The sequence below is a fragment of the Chiloscyllium plagiosum genome, chromosome 27, assembly GCF_004010195.1.
Source record: "Chiloscyllium plagiosum isolate BGI_BamShark_2017 chromosome 27, ASM401019v2, whole genome shotgun sequence".
Taxonomy (NCBI): Eukaryota; Metazoa; Chordata; class Chondrichthyes; order Orectolobiformes; family Hemiscylliidae; genus Chiloscyllium; species Chiloscyllium plagiosum.
The window spans coordinates 44856054-44881488 of record NC_057736.1 but is presented as its reverse complement, the minus strand read 5'-3'; the positions used below and the strand labels follow the sequence as shown (position 1 = coordinate 44881488).

General features: G+C 41.6%; 1 protein-coding gene across 5 annotated transcripts in view; it reads right to left on the bottom strand.

The window, feature by feature from the left end:
- The window catches only part of LOC122563754 (adhesion G protein-coupled receptor B2-like), a 776300-nt gene that overhangs the window by 727549 nt on the left and 23316 nt on the right, over positions 1–25435 (bottom strand). For 2 of the 5 annotated variants that reach the window (XM_043717942.1, XM_043717944.1), the window contains one exon: positions 19188–19308. The exons of the other annotated variants lie outside the window; for them this stretch is intronic. The gene's annotated coding sequence lies outside the window, so the exon portion shown is untranslated. The remainder of the gene's footprint in view (positions 1–19187; positions 19309–25435) is intronic. 5 annotated transcript variants of the gene reach the window in all.

The following is a 25435-nucleotide window of genomic DNA, read 5'->3' as shown; positions in this document are numbered from 1 at the left end:
TTTACAGAGATATAGGCCAAATGCTGGCAAATGGGACTAGATTTATAGAGGCTATCTGGTCAGCATGATAGAGTTGAACTGAAGGGTATGTTTCTGTGCTGTATATCTCTATGACTCTAATTTTGGTGCCATGTTAAAGGAAGGATATGGAGGCTTTGGAGGGGGTGCAGATGAGATTTACCAGGATGTGCCTGAATTAGAGGATGAGCTTGAAGGAAAGGCTCGAAAAACTAGGCTTGATCTCTCTGAAACTGCGATGCTGAGGGGAAACCTGATAGAAGTCTTTAAAATTTTGAGATGCATGTTTGGGTTGTGAGTTTGCTCACTGAGCTGGTAGGTTTGTTTTTAGGAGCTTCATCACCATGCTAGGTAACATCATCACTGAGCTTTCGTTGAAGCGCTGGTGTTCTGTCCTGCTCTCTATTTGTGTGTCTTGGTCTGTTAAGGTGGGTGATATCATTTCTAACTCTTCTTCTCAGAGGTTTGTAAATGGGATCCAAATCGATGTGTTTATTGATGGTGTTCCGGTTTGAATGCTAGGCCTCTAGGAATTCCCGTGCGTGTCTCTATTTAGCCTGTCCTAGGTTGGATGTGTTATCCTAGTTGAAGTGGTGTCCTTCTTCGTCTGGAAGGATTCTAGTGATAACTGGGCATTTCTTCTGGTCGTTAGTTGGAGTTAGTGTATCCTGGTGGCTAGTTTTTGTTGCAGTCTTGCAGGGTATTTTGTAATTGACACTAGTTTTGCTGGTTATTTGTATAGGGTCATTGGAGGTTCATCAGTGCTATTTCAGTGTCTTGGCAGGTTTGTGGGTTACTATGATGCCAAGGGTTCGGAATAGTCTCAGAGGTCTTTGATCTGTGGTAATGTGGCTAGATTTTCTGGGAGCATTGTGTCTTCTTGTTTGGATTTGTTGTTTCAGAATCAGCAGAGTGTGTTTATTAGGTACCCATTGTTCTTGAATACAGTGTATAGGTATTTTTCTTCTGCTGCTCGTAGTTCCTGGGTGCTGCAGTGTGTTGTGGCCTGTTTAAATAATGTCCTGATACAGCTCAGTTTGTGGGTGTTGGGATGGTTGCTCCTGTAGTTGACTATCTGCTCTGTGCGCGTTGCTTTCCTGTAGACACAGGTTTGCAGTTCTCCATTCATTCCACTGTGGCATCTAGAAAGAAGAGTCTGTTGTTGTTCTCTTACGGGACGCACAGATAGGGTTGACAGTCAGAATCTCCACCCCCCTACCACCACCCCCCCCCCCCCCCAAGTTAAAACATCTAATTTATTTAAGGTGAGAGAGGGAAAGTTCAAAGGAAATGGGAGGCACAAATCTTTTTTTTCTTTACACGAAGTGGTAGGTGTCTGATTGCACTGCCAGTGGTGGTGGTGGAGGCAGATACAATAGGGGCATTCAAGAGGCTTTTAGACAAGCACATGAATATACAAGAGATGGAGGGATATGGAGCAAAGGCAGGCAGAAGGGATTAGTTTAATTTAGTGTCATGTTTGATTAGATTACTTAGTGTGGAAACAGGCCCTTCAGCCCAACAAGTCCACACCGACCCTCCGAAGAGCAACCCACCCAGACCCATTCCCCTACATTTACCCCTTCACCTAACACTGCGGGCAATTTAGCATGGCCAATTCACCTAACCTGCACATTTTTGGACTGTAGGAAGAAACCGGAGCACCCGGAGGAAACCCACGCAGACACTGGGAGAATGTGCAAACTCCACACAGACAGATGCTGGAGGTGGGAATTGAACCCAGGTCTCTGGCGCTGAGAGGCAACAGTGCTAACCACTGTGCCACCGTGCTGCCCAATTGTACAACATCATGCACCAAAGTGCACATTCCTGTGCTGCATTGTTTTATGTTCTATGTTCTAGTTATGAAAAATGCTTAGTAAATGGTGTTGCTTTCTTTAGAATGGAGGCCAAAATTTAATCAAGTTGTATTAATTAAGGGGTCTCAATAGAATGAATAGGGAAATCTTACTTTCCTTAGATGAATAACCAGGAAACAAAATAACTGGAAGAAGAACTGGAGGGGCATTGAGTAGATTTGTTTTCAGCTAAATAGCACTGAATACAACATACAACATTACAGTGCAGTACAGGCTGTTTGGCCCTCGATGTTGCACCAATCTGTGAAACAAATCTGAAGCCCATCTAACCTACATTATTCCGTTACTATCCATATGTTTATTCAATGACCATTTTAATGCCCTTAAAGTTGGCGAGGATCTGGAATACTCAGTTTGAATGGGTAGTTGAGGCAGAAATCTCACTGTATTTTAAAGAAAACTGGAAATACACACTTGAAATGCTGTAACCTCTGCAGCAGTAAAGTGCCATTCTGCTGGAATTTTGACTATCACCAGAAAACACCATTCTGTACCATCGCTTTTCCATACTTCTAGGTTTATTCATCAAGAGGTTTATCTCTCTACTCATTGAGTAAAGAATGTTTAATGGTTCAAATAAGATAGCTTATAATAATCTCATCTTGCTTCCACATAACTGTGACCAGGTCAAAAATGTAACTAGTTCTAACAATCATAAAACAATTTAAAATACAGTTAAAATAATTAACTTATTAATTTAAAACAAGAATTTTACTGGAAAGACAAAAAAGCTCTTCAAACTGCAAACTCTTCAACAATTTCACAAATAAGGTATAGATAGTTTAATTTTCAACACAGAGGCAGAAATTCAGAAGTTGGGTTTGTTTTAGCTCTAAAGTATATTGCCAGGGGAAAATACGTAAAGTTCAAATTTTCACATTGGTAAACCATTAAGTGGTACTCAAACAGGTTTTTTGTCCACTTAGAGTCAGTAGGGGCAAGAATAGAGACAGGTTAGATAAAACATGAAATCAATTAAATGGAACAAAGGATTTATTAGCAGATATGTACCATCTGTCCCTTCAAACTTGCTCTGCCATTTGATAAGATCACGGTTGACTTTATTTTGGTCCCACTTTCCTGTCTGCCCCATATGCAAACCCTCAACTCCTTTGTCTAACAAAAATCTAACCAAAACAGCCTCCAATGTTTTCTGGACAAGACAATTTAACAAATACAACCCTAAAAAAAAATCTCCATCTTGAACCGTCATTTGATTCTAGTTTTTCCCTCAGAAAAGAAATTCTCCCAATGGACACCTTAGCAATTTTCTTCGGGATCGTTTTCGTTTTAATAAAATGACTTCTCATTCTTCGAAAGAAATGGATACAAACACAATCTGTCCTGCTTTTCATCCTTTAATATACTTGAAAAACCTCTTTGGATTTACCCTAATCTGTTCAGCCAAGGCAATCTTGTGGCCCCTTTTTGTCCTTCCTGATTTCATACTTCAGTAAACTCCTGTATTTCGTATATACCTCCAGGAATTCACTTCACCTCAGTTGCCTATACCTGAGCCATACCTCTTTTTTTTCTGGTCAAAGCCTCAATATCCCTGGTCATCCAGAGTTCCCTATTCCTGTCAACCTTGCCTTTCACCCTCACAGGAACATACAGACCTTGAACTCTAGCTACCTCATTTTTAAAGGCCTCCCACTTGCCAGAGGTCACTTTGCCTGAAAACTACTCCCAATCAACCCCTGCAAGCTCCTATTTAATTCCATCAAAATGTGCCTTGCCCCAATTTAGAACATCAACCTATGGACCAATTTTGTCCCCCTCCACAACTATTTTAAAATTAATAGAACTATGGTCACTGGTCCCAAAGTGCTCACCCACTGTTTCCTCCATCACAGTCCTCTCCTGCTTCCCAAGAGTAGATTGAGCTTTGCCCCTTCCTGAGTAGGGCCTTCTATATACTTCTGGAGTAAACTTTCGTGAATGCATTTAAATTCCACCCCATCTAAGCCTGGCAATCCCAATCTGTTGGAAAATTAAAATCCCCTATGACAACCCTATTGCTCCTGCAAGTCTACCCTGTCTCCCTGCATATTTGTTCTTCTAATTCCCATTGACTATTTGGAGGCCTATAGTACAACCACAATAATGTCACCAACCCCTTCTCATTTCTTAGCTCCACCCCAAAGTCTCACTGGATGACTCTTCAATTATTTCATCTCTGATTAGTGTTGTGATACTCGCCTTAATCCAAAAATGCAACTCCCCATCTCTTCTTTCCACCAGCTCTGTCCCTCCTGAAGCACCCTCCCTTAGCCATGGTTCTGTAATAGCTATAATAACGCAGTTCCACATACCTATCCACAGACTGAGTTCTTCAGCTTTCTGGAACATAAACATACCACATCAGCATAATCCCTTCCTATACCTTGCTTGTTACTTCCTTAGAAATTTCTCATAAATTAAGTAAGGATGGTGACATGATGATTTTTCTAACTCTTCAATAATGGATTCTAGCAATTTCACTATGATAGATATTAGGTTAACTGGCCCATAATATCCTGTCTTGTATCCCACCTTTCTGTTGAATAAAGCGGTCGCATTTACTCACTTTCAAAACTGCTGGAACAATTCCAAAAGTGAAGAAATTTTGAAAGTCAATAACCAAATGTTTACTATCTCTGCAGCATGTGGAGCCACATCTCCACTCTAGGGTGCAGGTCATTTGGTCCTGGGTACTTGTCAGCTTTAGGTCTAAATAAAAACATAGGAACAAAAGTAGGCCATTCAGCCCAGTGAGTCTGCCGAGTCATTCAGTACGATCAAGGTTGAATAAACACTTCAATGCTTTTTACTCACCGAAAGGCCATAATGCCCCCCTCCCCCCCATATACCACTGATAATCAGAAATCTGTTAATCTCTATCTTAAACATATATAAAGTCTAAGATTCCATATTCCTCTATGGCAGAGAATTCTAAAGGTTCACAATCATCTGAATGTAAACATTTCCCATCACCTCTGATCTAAACAGCATTCTACTTAATTTTATATTGTTACACCTTGGTCCCAAACTCACCAACACCTTAACTGCATCTACCCTGTCTAAAAATAACTAATATATAAGTTTCAATGAGATTAACTCTCATTCTTCAAAACCTAGAGAATACGGACTGACTTTGCCCAATCTCTCTTCAGTGGACAGCCCCACAGTATTGGGATCAAGTCTGGTGAATCTTCACTACACTCCCACTCCACTGTAGCTAAAATATCTTTTGTATAATCCGTAAAGTCAGAGAACGGAAACAGACCTTCAGACCAAACAGTCCATGCCAACCATAATCCCAAACTAAACTAGTCACACGTGCCAGTGCTTAGTCCATATCCCTCCAAGCATTTCTTATTCATGTACTTATCCAAAGTCCTTTTAAAATGCTCCAACTATACCCACATTCACCATATTTTCAGGAAATTCGTTCCACACATGAACAATTGCATTAAAAAAAATTTGCCCCTAATGGATTATGTACATTCAACTAGGAAGCTTCAACTACTTCATTGGGCGAGAAATTCCATAGAATCACAACCCTTTGGCTGACGAAGTTCATCCTCAATTTAGCCCTAATTCTGCTCCCCCTAATTTTGAGACTATAGTACAACTACAATAATGCCCACTTGTTCTAGCTTCATCTACTAGTGGAAACAACCCCCTTGCTTCTATCTTATCTATTCCTTTTATAATTTTATATATTTTTTATAATATCCCCACACCCCCACATTATTCTAAATTCCAATAAATATAATCCCAGTCTACACAGTCTCTCCTCATAAGATAACTCTCTCAATTGCAGAATCAACATAGTGAATCTCCTCTGCAGCCCCTCCAATGCCAGTAAGGTGGGCAAAGACATGGCCAAATCAGCAATATCAGGCCATTCACAAACCATACAACAGGCACTCTACAAATAGGTCCCCTTGTCTCTTCTCCATACAAGCACTAAAATCTGTCAGAGATCCATATTTTTTAAAGTTTGCCATTCCTTAAATCAAATATCTGTCCAGACAAAGATAACCAACTCAAGGGAGCTACATCATCAGCAGTGGTACCCCACAGTGATCACTGATCACAGAAGAAATTTGACAAAATCAGTTTTACAAGTTAAATCTTTACAAATTCCTTTGAAATCTTAAAGGTTTCAAAGCTGTGAAACATTGTTTTGTAGCAAAATTTGAGAGTGGTATTTGAATGTGGAGAGACACTGGAGACAAATTATCTGCAGCCAGGACAACAGTAGAATGTAGTGTTACAAAGTTGAAGGAGTGTACTGTACCTTTAAGAGAAAGATAATGCTGTTCTGAACTGAGAGCTTACAAATACCTATGTAAATGACCAGATGGCAGTCCCAGAGTATATTAGAAAATTGAAAATGTGTAACATTTGGCTGTGAAATGGATACCTGAGTTTGGTTGCTGTTTTCACAATAACTCTAATTTAACTAAACCAGTTTGAATTATGCCCCAGGAATCTAAAATCCAATCTTTGGTTATAAAAATGCTGACATTTTGAAAATTGTAGAGGGAGCAACTGCCATTGAGACAGAAATCTTGCTCCCCAAGAAATTAGGAAACACCCTCTATCAAAAGGTACCTTTTCAAATGAAACATTCACGCAGTAAAAATAAAGATGACGACACAGGGAGATCTTCAGCCAGAGGAAGAAAGACAAAGAAGACTACAGTGGCTGTGTGGTTTTAAAATTAATAAATGTTTCATTAGAACAATATTGGAGCATATTGTTATAGAGTTAGAGGCAGATAATAAGCAGGTAAGAATAGGGAGTTGGGAACAGTTGTTGTTTAACGTTCACTTTTAGAGTTAAAAATTAATATTATTTTCTTTAAATAGTGGGATTTGAGAGTTCTCTGTCACATATATTTTATCACATTACAAGGCAAGGTGAGCATTTCTGGATATTTGGTTTTATTAACAGAGGAGTTCACCTCCATGTCCTAACAGTAGCCAGAGGCCCTACATGATTTTTGCTGCACAGGACTTAAATGTGGAATTCCAAAGAGGCTGTGTTCAGAGGGCCGCTGATGGGTACACACAATAAAATGCTGGACAGGTCTGCTGAAAGCCTGACAACATTGTCAAGGAGATACAGCAGTCCAGTACCAACTTAGGAAGTAAAGTAGACCAGTTAAACAGGTTGAGATTGTGGATGATATATAACCTAAGTCTATGCATCAACCTTTGTGATATATCTCTCAATAATATAGTTTTTTTTAAAACCAATCAGCTTTAGTTTAACATATGTCATCTATGAAAAATAAATCCTTACATCAACCCAGCATTTTCACAAATTAGTGTTTCAGTTTGGCTCTATGTTCTGCCTACAGACATCCAAACAGTTAAAATTATTTTTTCATATCCATACCACCTAATATCTTGATATCAATAAAATCACCCCTTAACTTTCTAAATAAAAGGGGATATTTGACCCTAGTTTGTTTAATCTTTCCTCATAATTTACCCAAAATCAAGGTATCAGTATATTAAATCTACACAGGTGCTACATCCTATAAAACCAATACATCCTTCAATGGTGCTAAGAATACTCTCAGGACTCAAGGTTATGGTCCAATGAGGATATTACATTGTTGAAATATGACTTCAACCCTCCTTTATCCTAATCTGCTAGATATAAAGACCAGCATTATAATCAGGTTTGTTGATATATTTCTTTATTTCTTCATGACATTCAAATTATCTATATACATGGACAGCCATGTCTCTTTGGATGTTTGTTTCTGCCTTTTAAAGGATTGTATCAAATCCTTTTCAAAGTCCACACAGGCTGGATCAAGACACCTTTGCAGTGGACATGGTGGCATAGAGGTAAAGTCATCATTTTATTGTGTGTATCCATTTGCACACAGTCCCTTTTTGAATTGCACATCAGAATCCTGTGCAGCAAAAATCATGTCTGGCAACTTGACACAATAGCTACTTTTTATTGTTGCCCTGTGTGCAGACAAGTTGTCTCCAGGGTCTTTTATTTATTTACAGATTTAAATAATACAAGCGTACAACTCCTAACCCAGCACCCACTACAGTATTTATCAAAGTTTGATATAATCTACAGTTAATGAGTACCAAAATACAACTGATCATATTTTTTTTTAAATCAATGTTAGTTCTGTCATATCAGCTGAAAATTTAAAAAGGTATTGTAGACTTTGTAAAGACATCTTCTAATTTTCAAAGTCAAAGAGTAATATAGTGTGGAAACAGGCCCTTCACCCAAACTAGTCCAAGTTGACCATGGTGCCCAATCAGCTGGTTCCAATTGCCCACATTTGATCTATATCCCTCTCAACCCTTGGCATCCAAATACCTACCCAAATGTTTTTTAAATGCTGCTATTGCACCAGCCTCAACCACTTTCTCTGGCAGCAACTTCCATATTGCATCACTCTCTGTGTGAAGAAGTTGCCACTCAGGTCCAACTTAGGTCTTTCCCGTCACATTAAACCAATGCCCACTAGTTTTCTATAGTCACGAGGGGGAATAAAGCAAACAGTATGGGAAAGTATTTAGTTGGGGGAGTGGGAATTACAATGCTATTCGGCAGAAACTGGGATACCTAAATTGGGAACAGATATTCTTAGGAAAATGTGCAACAGAAATATAGAGATTGTTTACGGTGCATTGTAGGTTTGTCCCACTGAGGCAAGGAAGGGATGGATGGGTGAAGAAACCTTGGGTGACAAGGGATGTAGAACATCTAGTCAAGGAGGAAGAAAGAAGCTTACTTAGGATTGTGGAGGGAAGGATCAGACAGGGCTCTAGAGGGTTATAAAGGTAGCCAGGAAGGAACTGAAGAATGGACTTAGGAGAGCTACAAGGGAGCATGAAAAAGCTTTAGCAGATAGGATTAAGGGTCCATCAGGGATAATGGAGTGAACTCGTGCCTGGGTTTGGAGCAGGTATGGGGCATCCTTAATGAATACCTTGCTTCAGTATTCATTACCGAGAGGGACTTTGTTGTTTGTGAGGAACAGAGGGATCTTAAGGTCCACATCCATAGATCACTCTAACTTGCCACCCAAGTTGATAGGGTTATTAAGGAGGCATATGGTGCGTTGGTTTTCATTACCAAGGTGGTTGTGTTTAAGAGCTGCGATGTTATAGTGCTGCTCTAATTGAGCCCTGGTTAGACCACACTTGGAGTATTGTGTTGAGTTCTGATCGCCTCATTACAGGAAGGATGTGGAAGCTTAAGATAGGGTACAGAGGAGATTTACCAGGATGCTGCTGGATGGGAGGGCACGAAGAAAGGTATAAAGGGCTAAGGCTTTCTAATTGGAGAAAAGAACAGTGAGAAGTGACTTGATAGAGGTGTACCAGATGTGAGGCATAGATAGAATGAAGAGCCAGATTGGAGGAGGTTTAAGAGAGAGTCATAGAGATGTATAGCATGGAAACAAACCCTTCGGTCCAACCCATCCATTCCGACCAGATATCCCAACCCAATCTAGTCCCACCTGCAAGCACCCGGCCCATATCCCTCCAAACCCTTCCTATTCATATACCCATCCAGGTGCCTTTTTAATGTTGCAATTGTACCAGTCTCCACCACTTCCTCTGGCAACTCATTCCATATATGTACCACCCTCTGAGTGAAAACGTTGCCCCTTAGGTCTCTTTTATATCTTTCCCCTCTCACCCTAAACCTATGCCCTCTAGTTCTGCACTCCCCCACCCCAGGGAAAAGACTTTGCTTATTTATCCTATCCATGTCCCTCAATTTTGTAAACCTCTATAAAGGTTATCCCTCAGCCTCAGACGTTCCAGGGAAAACTGCCCCAGCCTGGTCAACCTCTCCCATAGCTCAAATCCTCCAAACTGGCAACATCCTCGTAAATCTTTACTGAACCCTTTCAAGTTTCACAACATCTTTCCGATCGGAAGGAGACTAGAATTGCACACAATATTCCAACAGTGGCCTAACTAATGTCCTGTACAGCCGCAACATGACCTCCCAACTCCTGTACTTAATACTCTGACCAATAAAGGAAAGCATACCAAACGCCTTCTTTACTATCCTATGTACCTGCGACTCCACTTTCAAGAAGCCATGAACCTGCACTCCAAGGTTTCTCTGTTCAGCAACACTCCCTAGGACCTTACCATTAAGGTGTATAAGTCCTGCTAAGATTTGGTCCGAGGTCATTTCTTTTCAGAGAGTATTGGTGCTTGGAATGCACTGCCAGCATCGGTAGTAGAGTCAGGGATATTTAAGCGACTCTTAGCTAGGCACATCCTACTCTAAGATCAAATTAATCTACATACCCTATATTTTACTAATCATCTATGTGCCTATCCAAGAGTCACTTAAATGTCCCTAACGTATCTGGACTCTACCACCATTGCTGGCAATGCATTCCACGCACCCACCACTCTGTATAAAGAACCTACCTCTGACATCTCCCCTAAACCTTCTTCCAATCACCTTAAAATTATGCCCCCTCGTGATAGCCATTTCCGTCCTGGAAAAAGTCTCTGGCCATCCACTCTATCTCTGTCTCTCGTTATCCACACATTTATCAAGTCACCTCTTATTCTTCTTTGCTCCAATTAGAAAGCCCTAACTTCCTCAACCTTTCTTCATAAGACGCCCTCCAGTCCAGACAGCATCCTGGTAAATCTCCTGTGCACCTTCTCTAAAGCTTCCAAATCCTTCCTATAATGAGGTGACCAGAACTGAACACACTGTTCCAAGTGTGGTCTAACCAGGGCTCTAACGAGCTGCAGCTCTTAACCTCAATCCCCTACTAATAAAAGGCAACACACCATAAAGCCTTCTTAACAACCCTATCAACTTGGGTGGGAACTTTGAAGGATCTATGGACATGGAACCCACCCCCGGCAAGATCCCGCTGTTCCTCCACACTGACAAGAATCCTACCTTTAACCCTGTATTCTGCAATCAAATTCAACCTTCAAAAATGAATCACTTCACATTTTTCCAGGTTGAACTCCATCTGCCACTTCTCAGCCCAGCTCTGCATCCTGTCAATGTACCTTTGCAACTTACAGTAGCCCTCCACACTATCCACCACTCTATCAACCTTTGTGTCGTCAGCAAACTTAATAAACCACCTTTCCATTTCCTCATCCAAGTTATTTATAAAAATCACAAAGTGCAGAGGTCCCAAAACAGATCCCTGCAGAACACCACTGATTACAGAGCTCCAGACTGAATACTCTTCATCTACTACCACTCTGTCTTCAATGGACCGGCCAATTCTGTATCCAGATATACAAATTTCCCTATATCCCACGCTTCCTTACTTTCTGAATCGGCCTACCATGGGGAACCTTATCAAATGCCTTTCTAAAATCCATATACACCACATCTATTGTTCTACCTTAATCAATATGGTCTGTCACATCCTCAAAGAATTCAATAAGGTTTGTGAGGCATGACCTGCACCTCATGCTGACTATGTGATCATAAATCCTGTCTCTCAGAATCCTTGCCAATAATTTGCCCACCACCAATATAAAACTGACTGGTCTGTAATTCCTAGGATTATCACAATTCCCTTTCTTGAACAAGGAAATAACATTTGCCACCCTCCAGTCATCTGGTACTATTCGAGGACAGTGATAGCGCAAAGATCATCGCCAAAGGCGCAGGAAACTCTTCCCTCACTTCCCCTAGTAACCTTGGGAATTTCCCGTCTGGCTCAGAGGAATAATCTGTCCTCACGTTTTTCAAAATTTCCAGCACATCCTCCTTCCTAACATCAACCTGTTCAAGCATATCAACCTTTTTTTATACTTTCCTCAAAATAATGACAAGGTCCCTCTCACTCGTGAATACTGAGGCAAAGTGTTCATCAAGGACCTCCCCTACCTCCTCCAATTCCAGGCACAAGTTCCCTCCATTATCTCTGATCAACCCTACCCTCACTCTGGCCATCCTCTTGTTCCTCAAAGTGTAGAACACCTTTGGGTTTCCTTAATCCTACCTGCCAATGCTTTTCAATGCACCCTTGTAGCTCTCCTAAGTCCATTCTGCAGTTCCTGCCTGGCTACCTTGTAACCGTCTGGAGCCCTGTCTGATCCGGACTTCCTCAACCTTAAGTAAGCTTCCTTCTTCCTCTTGACTAGGTGTTCCACATCTTTTGTCATCCAATATTCCTTCATTCTATCATCTCTTCCTTGCCTCAATGGGAAAAACCTATCCAGTACTCGCAACAAGTACTCGCTAAACAACCTCCACATTATCTGCTCCCAATTTATGCTCCACAGTTACTGCCTAATAACATTGTAATTCCACCCATTAAATACTTTCCCATACCGTCTACTCCTATCCCTCTCCAAAAGACCTCTACATATCTGTATTGAATTGTATTTGCCAATCCTCAGCCCACATCCCCATCTGATTAAGATCCCTGTGTAATTTTTGATAACCTTCCTCACTATACCTCCTAATTGTGTCTCGTCCGCTAACTTATTAATCATGCCTTATATATTCACAGCCAAATTGTTATGAAGTTGAAAGTGTGTACTGTACCTATAAGAGAGTGTGAGTGCTGTTCTGCACTGAGAGCTTACAGAAGCAGTCTCAGAGTGTACTGGAGAATTGAAAATATTTAACTGTGGACTTGTTGGGCCAAATAGCCTGTTTCCAAACTGTAGGAATTCTATGATTTGGCTGTAAAATAGATACCCAAGTTGTTTGCTGTTTTGACAACAATTTGAATTTAACCAGTTTAAATTATGCCCCAGGATATTAAAACCCAATTGAGTTTGAATTTATTGTTTTGCCAACATCAAACCAGTGAGACAATCCGATGTTGGGGGATATAAAAAAGGCAGGCATTTTGAAAATCAGACAGAGTAACTGCCATCAAGACAGACCCAAACAATTAGGAACACGCTCTATCAAAGGTCACTTTTCATATGAAACATCTTCACAGTAAAAGGAAAGATCACAACCCAGGGAGATCTTCAGCCGGAAGACAGATACTGAAGATGACAGCCACTGTATAGTATTAAAATTAAGTTAATGAAATTTTATGAAGTGTTTTATTGGAACAGTGTACTGTTATAGAGTTGGAGGCAGGTAATAAGCAGTTAAGAAATGGGGGGCTTTGAGTTGTGAATTGTTGTTTTTAAATGTTCACTTTTAGAGTTAAAGAATTATATTGATATTATTTTCTTTAGGTAGTGGAATTTGGGAATTCTCTGTAAACCATATTTTAAGATTACTCGGTGAGGTAAGCTTTTCTGGCTGTTTGGTTGAACTAACTGAAGTTTCACTGCTATGTCGTAACAAGATCATTTATGCAAATAACAAATAACAAAGGTCCCAGCACCAACTCCTGCAGCACACCTCTGGTCACATGCCTCCAGTCCAAGAAACAATCTTCAACCATCACTCTCTGCTTCTGACCATCAAGCCAATTTTGAATCCAATTAGCTAGCTCTCCCTGGATCCCATACGACCTAATCTTCATGACTAGCCTGATGCGGGACCTTGTCAAAGGCCATACTAAAGTCCATATAGACAACATCCACTGTCTTACCATCATTTATTCTCTTGGTTATCTTTTCAAAAAGCTGGAAAAGATTTGTCAGACATGATTTCCAGTGCACAAATCCATGCTGACTATCCTGAATCAGATCTTGACTATCCAAATGTGGTTGATCCTGTCTCTCAGTATCGTCTTCAACAACATGCCTACCACTGACTTCAGGCTCACTGATCTGGAGTTCCTTGGCTGGTATTTACTCCCTTTCTTAAACAATGGAACACCACCAGTCTTCCGGATCACCACCGCTGAGTAAATTTGAAGCAAAAATCTCTGCAAGGGCTTCTGCAATTTCTTCCCTAGCCTCCCACACCAGAGGATGGGCCTGACCAGGCTCGGGGGATTTATCCACCTTAATGTGCTTTAAGGCTGCAAACATCTTCTCTCTGGCAACACATATGCTGTCCAAAACGTCCCCAATTGTTTAGCCTTATTTTCTTAGCATCCAGGATTCTCTCCTTAGTAAACATTGAGCAGCAATATTCATTAAAAACCTCCCCATCTCCTGTGGCTCCACACAGACAGCCATGCTGATCTTTTAGGGGACCCATTCTCTCCCTAGCCATCCTTTTACTCTTAATATAGCTAAAGAACCTCTTGGGAATATCTTTAACCTTATCTGCACGATTCACCTCATACCCTGTTTGTTCTTCTCACTTCCCTCTTAAGTTGTGCTCCTACACGTTTTATAGTCATCTAGGGATTCACTCGAGCCCGATAGCTTAAACCCGATGTATGCCACCTTCTTTTTGCTGAACAGGGCCTCAATATCCTAAGCCAGCCAGGCATCCTTAAACCTGTCAGCTTTTCCCTTTATCCTAACCGGAACATACTGTCCCTCAACTCTTGATATCACACTTTTAAAAGCCTCATAGTTGCCTTCAAACAGATGCACCCAATCGACCTCTGCTATATCCTACCTAATTATCCCAAAATTGGCCCTGCTCCAGTTTAGCACCTTAACCTGTGGTGCTGTCCTACCTTTATTCATAACGATGTTAAAACTAAGGAAGTTATGGTCACCGGACCTAAAGTGCTCTCTGACAGACACATCAGTCACTTGCCTGACCTCATTTTCTCAGAGGAGGTCCAGTGTTGCACTCTCCCAAGTAGGGTCCTTTACATATTGATTTAGGAAACTTTCTTCAACACATTTGACAAATTCCACCCAACCTTGGCCTTTTACAGTTTTTAGATCAGAGTGGTCCTGAAAGAGCACAGCATGGAAGGCAGCATCCGAGGCAGGAAAAATTGACATTTCGGGCAAAAGCCCTTCCATCAGGAATACAGGCAGGAAGCATCCAGGGTGGAGAGATAAATTGGGGGGGGGGGGAAGAGAGGGAGAAGGTAGCAAAAGAGTACAATAGGTGAATGGGAGTGGGGATGGAGGTGATAGGTCAGAGGGGACGGTGGAGCGGATAGGCGGGAAGGGAGATTGGCAGGCAGAACAGGTCATGAGGACTGTGCTGAGCCAGAAAGTTGGAACTGAGGTAAGGCGGGGGGAAAAAGTGAGGAAACTGGTGAAGTCCACATTGATGCCCTGGGGTTGAAGTGTTCCGAGGTGGAAGAGGAGGCGTTCTTGCTACAGGCGTCGGGTGGTGAGGGAGCGGAGGTGGAGGAGGCCCAGGACCTGCATGTCCTCAGCAGAGGAGGGGGAGTTGAAATGTTGGGCCACGGGGCAGTGGGGTTGATTGGTGCGGGTGTCCCGGAGATGTTCCCTGAAGCGCTCTGCGAGGAGGCGTCCAGTCTCCCCAATGTAGAGGAGACCACATCAGGAGCAATGGATACAATGGATACATTGGTGGATGTGCAGCCCCATCAATACAGTGGAAATTAAAATTTCAAAGCAATACTACTTTATTATTCATACAGGTACCTGCAATCTCTCCACCTATCTGCTCATCTAATACCCGCTAGCTGCTTGGGGTCTATAATACAGTCCCAACACAGTGACCATCCTCTTTTTGTTTCGAAGTTTAACCAAATGGCCTCATTTGATGACCCCTTAAGAACATCCTCTCAAAGTACTGTTATGTCCTCCTTAGTCAAAAGGGCAGCTCCCCCTCCTCACTTACTTGTACTTCTGTCACACCTGTAGCTTCTGTATCCTGGAACATTGAGCTGCTAGTCCTGCTCTTCTCTCAGCCATATTTGTGCTATGACTACGCTATCCCAGTCCACAGAGCCAATCCATGTTCTGAGCTCATCTGCCTTACCAGTTAGGCCTCATGTGTTAAAATAAATGCACTTTAAACCAGAAGTCTTTTCCCTCCCTTTACTGTGCTCCTGGCTATCCTGAAGAGTAAACTTGCTTTCAATTCCCAAACTTCTCTATGGCCCCTCACTGATTCAACGTCCCACCCCCCGTCAAACTAATTTAAACCCTCTTGGATAACACAGGAGCAAATCTCCCTGTAAGGATATTGGCTCCCCACCAGTTTAAGTGTAACCTGTCCCTCTTCTGCAGGTCATCTCTGTCCCAAAAGAGATACCAATGATCCAAGAACGGAAAACCCTAACCCCTGCACCAACACCCCAGCCAAACATTCATCTGGCCTATCTTTCTATTTATTTCTTCACTGGTGCATGGCTCTGGGAGTAATCCAGACATCACTAGCCTGAAGGTCCTGCTTTTTAACTTATCTAATTCCCTATACACATTTTGCAGGACATTGTCTACCAATGTCATTTGTACTGATGTGCACAATGTCCTCTGGCTGTTCGCCCTCCCCCTTCAGAATGTTCTGCAACTACTCAGACATCCTTGACCCTGGCACCCGGGGGGCAAGACACAATCTTAGTTTTTCTTCTGCAGCCACAGGTAAAAGTAGGTTGTGGACCAAAATAGAAATATAACTGCTTTAAACACTTTTAAACATGGAAGGCATTTTAAAGTTAGTTATTGGAAATCATAAGTTGTGATTACACTTATATCTAAAAATATCTAATATGCCATCACACTATGGGCGTGTGCAGAGAAAACTTTACCCAGACACATGCTGCTAATTGGTTTATGTAATCAGGGCCAGTTACGGAGACGAGAAATCATCCATATGGCAACAACTTTCTGACTATGTTGACCTGCCTGGAAATCAATATGTAAACAATAGAGAGGCGGAAGCCTCCATGACCACAACAGAGGAAGGGCCGCTCTCTGTGTCTGCAGTGAAGTAACCAAAACCTGGAAAAAAAGCTATCTCCTCCCACCAATTGTTAAGACTGTACATAACCAGTTACTGAAAGTTTGAACAATTAGTATGCCAATTGATCCGTGGCTGTATTAAAGAAGTGAAAGAATTTGGAAATAAGAAGCAGCTTGGAGATCAGGGGGACTTGAGAAGCAATGAAGATGCCTCAAATTCTGTAGCTTGGTGCTGTTGACGTGTTTTTACCTACCACCCATAAAATCTATTTTCTTTTCTCGGTGTCTGTTTGTTTATGCATATAGGCATTTAAGGAATGATTTAGAATCTGATCTAGAAAAAAAACTGTATATATTCATAACTCAGTTTCGTTTGATTGTGGTCACAATAACTTATTTGGAACAAATAGCTATTCCTGTTAAGGCAGAAAATTGGTTAATATTTTCTATTAAACAGAGTTCATCACAGAAAAATTTGGGACTTTGAGTAATTTGATTAAATCTTTATCTTTTGTGGCAACCACGACCAGTAGGGCTCAAATATCAGCACACTGTCCCAACTAGGTCATGACAGTTTTCACAGGGCATTACACTTTAAAAATTCAAACTGCGGGTCACACAAACGTAGCTTTCTGTTCTATGTTGGAATACAAGCTCAATTAATTGACTGAGTTTATCAGTGATTGGTGAGTTTAACAATAGGTATCTTGTCTACATAGTGCCAAGGTATAAGATACCTTATGGCCTCTCATGGCCAGGGCCTTGGAAAGGAAGGGGGTAAAGACAATTATCATGATCAATGTTGCAACAAGCAAGGGAGGAGGTCCAGATGGAAGACGATCAGATTTTAGGTTCTGAAAGAAAAACCTTGACTTTAAGGGTAATAATTGACCAAGCCTTTGTCTGAGCCACATGTAAAATAGCATAGCAGCAGCAAATCAGGAGAAATAATGTGGCTAAATGACTAATGTGGAAAGAAGGGTTCCTTTTCAATGGGAAAGGAAGCAGCTGATGCTGTTGGGATGATTTCTGCTTGATCTGATGAGACCAATAGCCTAGTGGAAAGAGGAATAGTGAACTGACAAAGGCTTTGAATTGCTAAACAGGAGTGAGTAACCTACAAATCACTTAAGTAGCCTATAGACAAACAAAGCAGGCAGATGAACATCAGAAGAATAAAATAAGGATGATTATTGATGGTAAGAGAATAAATAGTTACAGAATTCTGCAGAGTCCAGAAAGATAAAATAGTGAAAGGAAATCTTATTTAAAAACATAGTTAAAATATCTACACAGCAGTGTATATAATAAAATAGACAAGTTAGAAGTGATCATGTGTTGGTCAGAACCATTCATGAAAGGGATTACAAAGATATGGCTATAGAAAAAACAAGTTTGGGCGTTAAACATTGTAGGGCATAACACTAAAGAAAGCAGGGCAGGGTGGGGGAGGGGCTGGATTAGTTTTACCTATTTGGAATAGCATAATGGCAGAAGAAAAAAAGAGCTAGCACCAAGACAAAATAGAATCTATTTGGACAGAGATTTGCAGCACAAGATCGGTCACACCAACAGATACAGTCTACAGAAGGAAGAGGAAAGAAAATTTGGGAAATTGAGTGAAAAATAAAGACTTCAATGACCTCAAAATAATTAGACTATATAGATAGGTAAAGGGAATTAGGGAATGTAAATCCCAGAAAGCCTACAGGATTCCCATCTAACCTCCTATGTAAAAAGATGAACAAGGGAATACACAGTATTGAATCTAGTAATACAGAATGGACCGAAGTAGATAAGAGATGAACAAGGTAAGAATATTGAGTACAGGAGTTGAGACATTGTTAAGGCTATATTTGGAGTACTGCATGCAGTTTGGTCACCCCACTATAGAAAATAATACTATTAAACTTTAAAAAAAGTACAGAAAAGATTTACTAGGATGCTAACTGGACAAGAAGGTTTGAATTTTAATGCAAAGCTGGATAGACTAGGACATTTTTCCCTTGAGGGGTGACATTATAGAGGTCTATAGAATCATGAGAGGCATACATAGCCAATAGCTTTTCCCCATGGCACGGGAGTCTAAAACTAGAAGGCATAGGATTAAAGTAAGGCGACAAAGATACAAAAGGGTCGAGAGTAGCAATTTTTCCACACAGAGGATGGTGAGTATCTGGAACAGGCTGCTAAAAAGATAGAGGTGGAAGCAACTACAATTTTACCATTTAAGAAACATTTAGACAAGTACATGGTTGGGATAGGAATGGAGGGATATGGACCAAACATAGGCAAACAGGATTAGATTAATTGTGAAAACTGGACAACTTGGGCCAAAGGGCCTATTTCCATGTTGTAAACCTTGTATGAATTTAAGTAGGAGAATATCTAGGCAAGAGTGAGCACAATTTAATATGTTTCATGATAAAAACAGAGAAACATAATATAATAAAAACCAAGTTTAAACATTGCAGCCATTTCAGCATTTTCAAACTGTGTGGAAGAAGGCAGAACAATGTCCTTAAATCAAGTAAGCAAAGGTGGTCTCGGGAAATTGAAACCTTAATCAAGAGTGGCCCACCATGGACACATATTTCCTGGTAATTGGACAAGTGATTGAGTACTGTCGTGATTGTCCGAAGATGTATAGCATCCTCCAAAACTGAAGCAAATAATCGACACCAAAGATGGGAAAAGCCACTCTGAAAAACAAAAGATTTTGTTTTAAAAAAATGTCAAGGCATGTGAGGTCAGTTGCAAGGCCAACATTTTGTTGCCAGGCCAACATTTTGTTGCCCATCCCAAACTACCATTAAAAGCTTGTGTTGAACTGCCTTCTTGATCCACTGCATTCCTTCAGGCATTGTAACAGAGCTATTAGGAAGGGAATTTTTGGACTTTGACCCGTTGCATTAAAGTATCTGTAATATAGTTCCAAGGCAGGATAACATGAGACCTGGAGGGTTATTTGCGTTCATAAGCATCTGCTACTCTTGTCCTTGTATCGAATGGAGGTGGTCAGTTTGGAAAGTGCTGTTTGAAGGAGACTTAGAATTGATGGAGTGCATTTCATACATTGCACACACTGCTGTTGCTGTGCACTGGTCAAGTCAGCTGTTTCATCCTGGATCATGTTGAGGTTTGACTGAATTTGCAGCCATGTTTCAGCCAAACACCTTGTTCAACATAAAGGCATTCAAAAGTGTGTAATGGCAGACAACAGAGACCACATAGTTCCAGGTATCTCATCCAGAACCACTAAACATTCTCACCTATCATCAGCAATATTCTATTACTATTTTTATAATTATATATTGTCATTGCTTTAAAGCAGCTTATTGAGAAGTGACCAATGTGTGATTTTATGACCCCAATCAAACATACAAGTCTGTCAAAAGTGACATACACAGAAATAGTCATAGGGATCTTGATTTGTGGCAGCTGACATTTAGCCATGTGTTTGTATCAGCCAAATGCTTGCCCACTCACTCAATGTATCTAAATCACCATGAAGTCTTTTTGCATCTGTCTCACAAATAATAATCCTGCCCAGTCATCAGCAAACTTGTAAATGTCACAACTGATTCCCCATCTATGTCATTTTTTTATATTTTACTACAAGTTACTAAAGTAAAGTTAGCAGAAATAGCATTGCCATCCTCAAAGTTACAAAGGAAACAGGAAGCAAATGACAGTGCACATGGTATATGAAAAAGAATTCAGCATATATTGGAATAACATATTGAGCTGCAGGCCAAGAACACGTGAAGAGTTAGAAAATATAAGGGGCAACTTGATGAAGTTAATCTTGCATTAAACAATTGCCATTCCCTCATGAAATCCAACAGCATCAGACACAGGTCAGCCAAAACCAGAGTGTGAGATCCCAGTTCTTGCAGGAAAAGTGAGAACCTCAACCTTTCTCTCTTCTATACAAGGACAGCAAACAGTTAGGAAAATACTGACATGTGATCACCCAGACAATACCTAAAAGCCACTCTCAGTCTAAGACTGGAGAGAATATGGGGAGTATCAAACCACCACCCATGTCCACAGATGCTGAGTGAGAGGCAGGCCACTGCACAACCATACATAAATTTCTTGCTATCATGGAGGTCAAAACTTTAATGAGAAAAATAGGAATAGTGATATGAGCATCAGCTCTCAAATTCATACAAAATTATAAAATAATAAAAACATTCCTTCAGACGAAGGAGAGAACAACCTTAAACTGATGCTCCTGATTGCAAAACCCTCAGAATTAAAATGGAAGATGGATCAGGACATTGTGGTCAATATCTTTAATGGGGCCACTGAAGGTTAAACAGAGGGATGTGGGTCAGAAGCACAGACTCTCTCAAAAAGAATGCCGAAAGCCCAAGTATCTTCACAGATAGGATAAATGGTGCCTTCTAGTATAGTATGAATGGTAGGAGGGCAATCACCTTAATACACCTGACTTCAAAACCCTCTTCCTGAAACATTTCCAATAATTAGTCCATAATGACCTTTTCTATCAGATTTCAAATAATTGCTTAACCCTACCACCAACGGCTCCTCTTAAGATTATTCAGGGTCTATGTTTTGATTTTTGGGGGCTCCTTTTTCATTGTCATTAACACCTTCACCGTGTGGTCCTGCTTCATAGAATCACAGAATCCCTACAGTGTGGAAACAGGCCATTTAGCCCAACAAGTCCACACTGACCCTCAGAAGAGTAGCCCTTCCCTCCACCCTAATACTTGACATTTACCCCTAACTAACCCACATATCCCTGGACATTCTGGGCAATTTAGCATGACCAATTCACCTAACCTGCACGTCTTTGGACTGTGGAAGGAAACCAGAGCACCCAGAGGAAACCCACAGAGACACGGGGAGAATGTGCAAACTCTACACAGTTACATGATGTTATCTTTCAATGATGCAGTCACTTACTAACAATACCTCCGGTAAATGAGATATTTATTTGCACACAGAAATAGAATTAGAAGAATTCATTAATATCTAAAAAATATTAATGTAAGCCAAAACAAAATAGGAAAGCATTAATTTCCTGGTCGATCACCACAGTATTGAACCTTGCACAAGGCAACCAGCATGAATTAGCAATAAATGTTTTGCAAACAAAAAAAAAGGCTTATGCTTCAAAAGTATCTAATTTTTGCACCAGCAGGATTCTGGAGGTCTTACTGAGGAGGGTGGGGAAATGGTAGTGGCTTTCTCTTTCCCAAGACCAGCAGTGGATACCACCACACCAGATCCTGCAATACTTGTCCAAGGTTGCCATTTGGATTAAAGCAGTCTCAGCCATCTGAAGCAATGTCCAACAAGATAAAAAGTCAGTCCATGTCCTTCTCCACATTGTTAGTGTTACCAAAGGGGTAGCCATGGGCACCCGTATGGGCCCCAGGTATGCCGGTCTCTTTGTTGGCGACGTAGAACAGTCCATCTTCCATAATTACAATGGCACCACTCCCCACCTCTTCCTCCGCTACATTGATGACTGCATTGGTGCCACCTCGTGCTCCCGCGAGGAAGTTGAGCAATTCATTAACTTCCACCACCCTGACCTTAAATTTACCTGGGCCATCTCGGACACCTCCCTCCCCTTCCTGGACATCTCCATCTCCATTAATGATGACCGACTTGACACCGACATTTTTCACAAACCCACCAACTCCCACAGCTACCTGGATTACACCTCTTCCCATCCTACCTCCTGCAAAAATGCCATCCCGTATTCCCAATTCCTCCGCCTCTGCCGTATCTGCTCCCAGGAGGACCAGTTCCACCACAGAACATACCAGATGGCCTCCTCCTTTAGAGATCGCAATTTCCCTTCCCACATGGTTAAAGATGCCCTCCAACGCATTTCGTCCACATCCCGCACCTTCGACCTCAGACCCCACCCCTCCAACTGTAGCAAGGACAGAACGCCCCTGGTGGTCACCTTCCACCCTACCAACCTTTGCATAAACAAAATAATCCGCTGACATTTCCGCCACCTCCAAACAGACCCCACCACCAGGGATATATTTCCATCCCCACCCCTTTCCGCTTTCCACAAAGACCGTTCCCTCCGTGACTACCTGGTCAGGTCCACGCCCCCCCTACAACCCACCCTCCCATCCTGGTACCTTCCCCTGCCACCGCAGGAATTGCAAAACCTGTGCCCAAACCTCTTCCCTCACCTCCATCCAAGGCCCTAAAGGAGCCTTCCACATGCAAAGTTTTACCTGCACATCCACCAATATCATTTATTGTATCCGTTGCTTCCGATGCGGTCTCCTCTACATTGGGGAGACTGGACGCTTCCTATCGGAGCGCTTTAGGGAACATCTCTGGGACACTTGCACCAATCAACCACACCACCCTGTGGCCCAACATTTCAACTCCCCCTCCCACTCTGCCGAGGACATGCAGGTCCTGGGTCTCCTTCACCGCCGCTCCCTCACCTCCAGACCCCTGGAGGAAGAACACCTCATCTTCTGCCTTGTAATACTTCAATCCCAGGGCATCAATGTAGACTTCAACAGTTTCCTCATTTCCCCTTCCTCCACCTCACCCCAGTTCCAAACTTTCAGCTCAGCACTGTCCCCATGACTTGTCCTACCTGCTTATCTTCTTTTCCACCTATCCACTCCACCCTCCCCTCCTGACCTATCACATTCATCCCCTCCCCCACTCACCTATTGTACTCTATGCTACTTTCTCCCCACCCCCACCCTCCTCTCATTTATCTCTCCACCCTTCAGGCACTCTGCCTGTATTCCTGATGAAGGGCTTTTGCCCGAAACGTCGATTTTCCTGCTCCTCGGATGCTGCCTGAACTACTGTGCTTTTCCAGCACCACTCTAATCTAGACTCTAGAGTTAGGTCCACCTTGGTCTACCCGATTCCTCATACTATGACTTCTAATGACTTCTCTCACTAAGTATTATATTCTACCACTCATCATATTGCCTGCAACATCGTCCCAATGTGCCTTCATCAACCCCACCCACGATACCATGAACCTTACAGGTCTTCTGCACTGCCAATTCTCTCAGTTAGGACACTTCCCTACTTGCACCAACAGTAATAGCTGTGCCCCACATTGTCATCTTCTGTAATTTCTGCCTTTTTTCTCACTCCAAAAGAACAGCATAAAATGTGGCATACTCAAAATAGGTAGTGCGCTGCACGTCATTCATCTCCTTATGAGAGAATCCTGACCATGACTGGCCCAAGTATAGCCTACATATGTAGGAGGCTGTCCTTTACTTACATTGCCAGGCACTTGTACGCAAAAGCTATGCACTTGACATGACTGAGACCTACTGATAATTTTGGCAAGCTTCCTGGCTTTGAAACAAAAGCAGAAATTGCTGGAAAAATTCAGCAGGTCCAGATGCATCTATAGACAGAAAGCAGAGTTAATATTTCGGATGCAGTGACTTTTCTTCAGAGCACAGAACATGTTGTTACTGTCCCCAAAATGTTAAGTCTGCTTTCTATCCACAAATGCTGCCAAACCTGATGACCATTCTCAGCAATTTTTGTTTCTGTTTGATTCCCAGCATTCATTGTTCTTTTTTTTAAATTTCAGCAATAATTTGAGCTTGGTAAAGCTGACTGAGTGGCAAATGTTATGGTCCAGGCCAGACCCCCTCAACACATTTCAAGAAAGTAGCCCAGATCCTAACTTTGCTCACTGTTTTAAGCGGATGTAACACTGATATTCTAGGAGTGATGCAGTTGGTCAAACCACATTGTTTAAAACAAAATGGAATTTACTTACAAGATTACTGAATGAAACACAAAAACAAAAACAAAAATAGAATTCTGAATAACTTAACCTATCCAAAAAACCAGATCACCCCAACTTAATGATGCTATTCCAAATATTTGCAACAAACTCCATAAACACCCCTTGGCCTAAAAGGTTAAAATCAAACACAGGCTCTTACAGGACAGAAATCAGGGAGTACCAGCATGGACCTGCTTCTTTGGGTCCAGCAGCTTCAGAAGACTGTGTTAAAATCAAACCAGAGAAAAGGTGAGCTAGGAGAGCTGCCCACTCCCTTTTCATTGTACAAGTGTTTTTTTTTAAACTTGAAAGCCTTTTCCTGAGGCAGTATCTGTTATCTATAATCAAACTAGCCCTAAAACCCTTCAACTTAGACTTTTCAGAGTCTGCGTCTTCTAGGACCTCTGAGAAAAAAGGACAACTTAGCCTTCTGAAAGGAACAGCATCATGACACAAAGCACTAAAAAACAAGGTTAAGCATAGATTCTTTGAGCGTCCAGGTAGGCCAAAGTTATTGAACATAAGTGAAGAGCCTAGAGATGCAACCTGCTGCAGTCCATGAAATAGAAGCAAGCATGCCCAAGTGTGCAGCCTTATAGCAGCAATACAATAATAGTTGCCAATGCAGCCTGAAGAGTAGCAGTAAAGTGCAGAAGTGTTCTGTCAGATGCCATTGTCTGTGGATGTAGGAATCATGTGGCTAATGTCCATGGAGCAGGCCCGAGATGTTGGTTCCCAGTTTCTACTATGGAGGTCAGACAGTGCAAGTGATTGATTGATTGATAGATACATGTACCAAAGTTAACGAAAAGCTTTGTTTATGAACAGTACAGGCAGATCACAGTAAGCAAGGATGCAGAGAACAAAAGATTTAGACATAACCATACAGGTTACAATGCACAGGGCATACAAGAGAGATCGCGTTAGCAAAACAAGCAATACTTGAGGAGAGACAGTCCATTCAATAGTCTAATAACAGCAGGAAGAAACTGTTCCTGAATTTGCTGGTGCATATGTTCAGGCTTCTGTATCTTCTG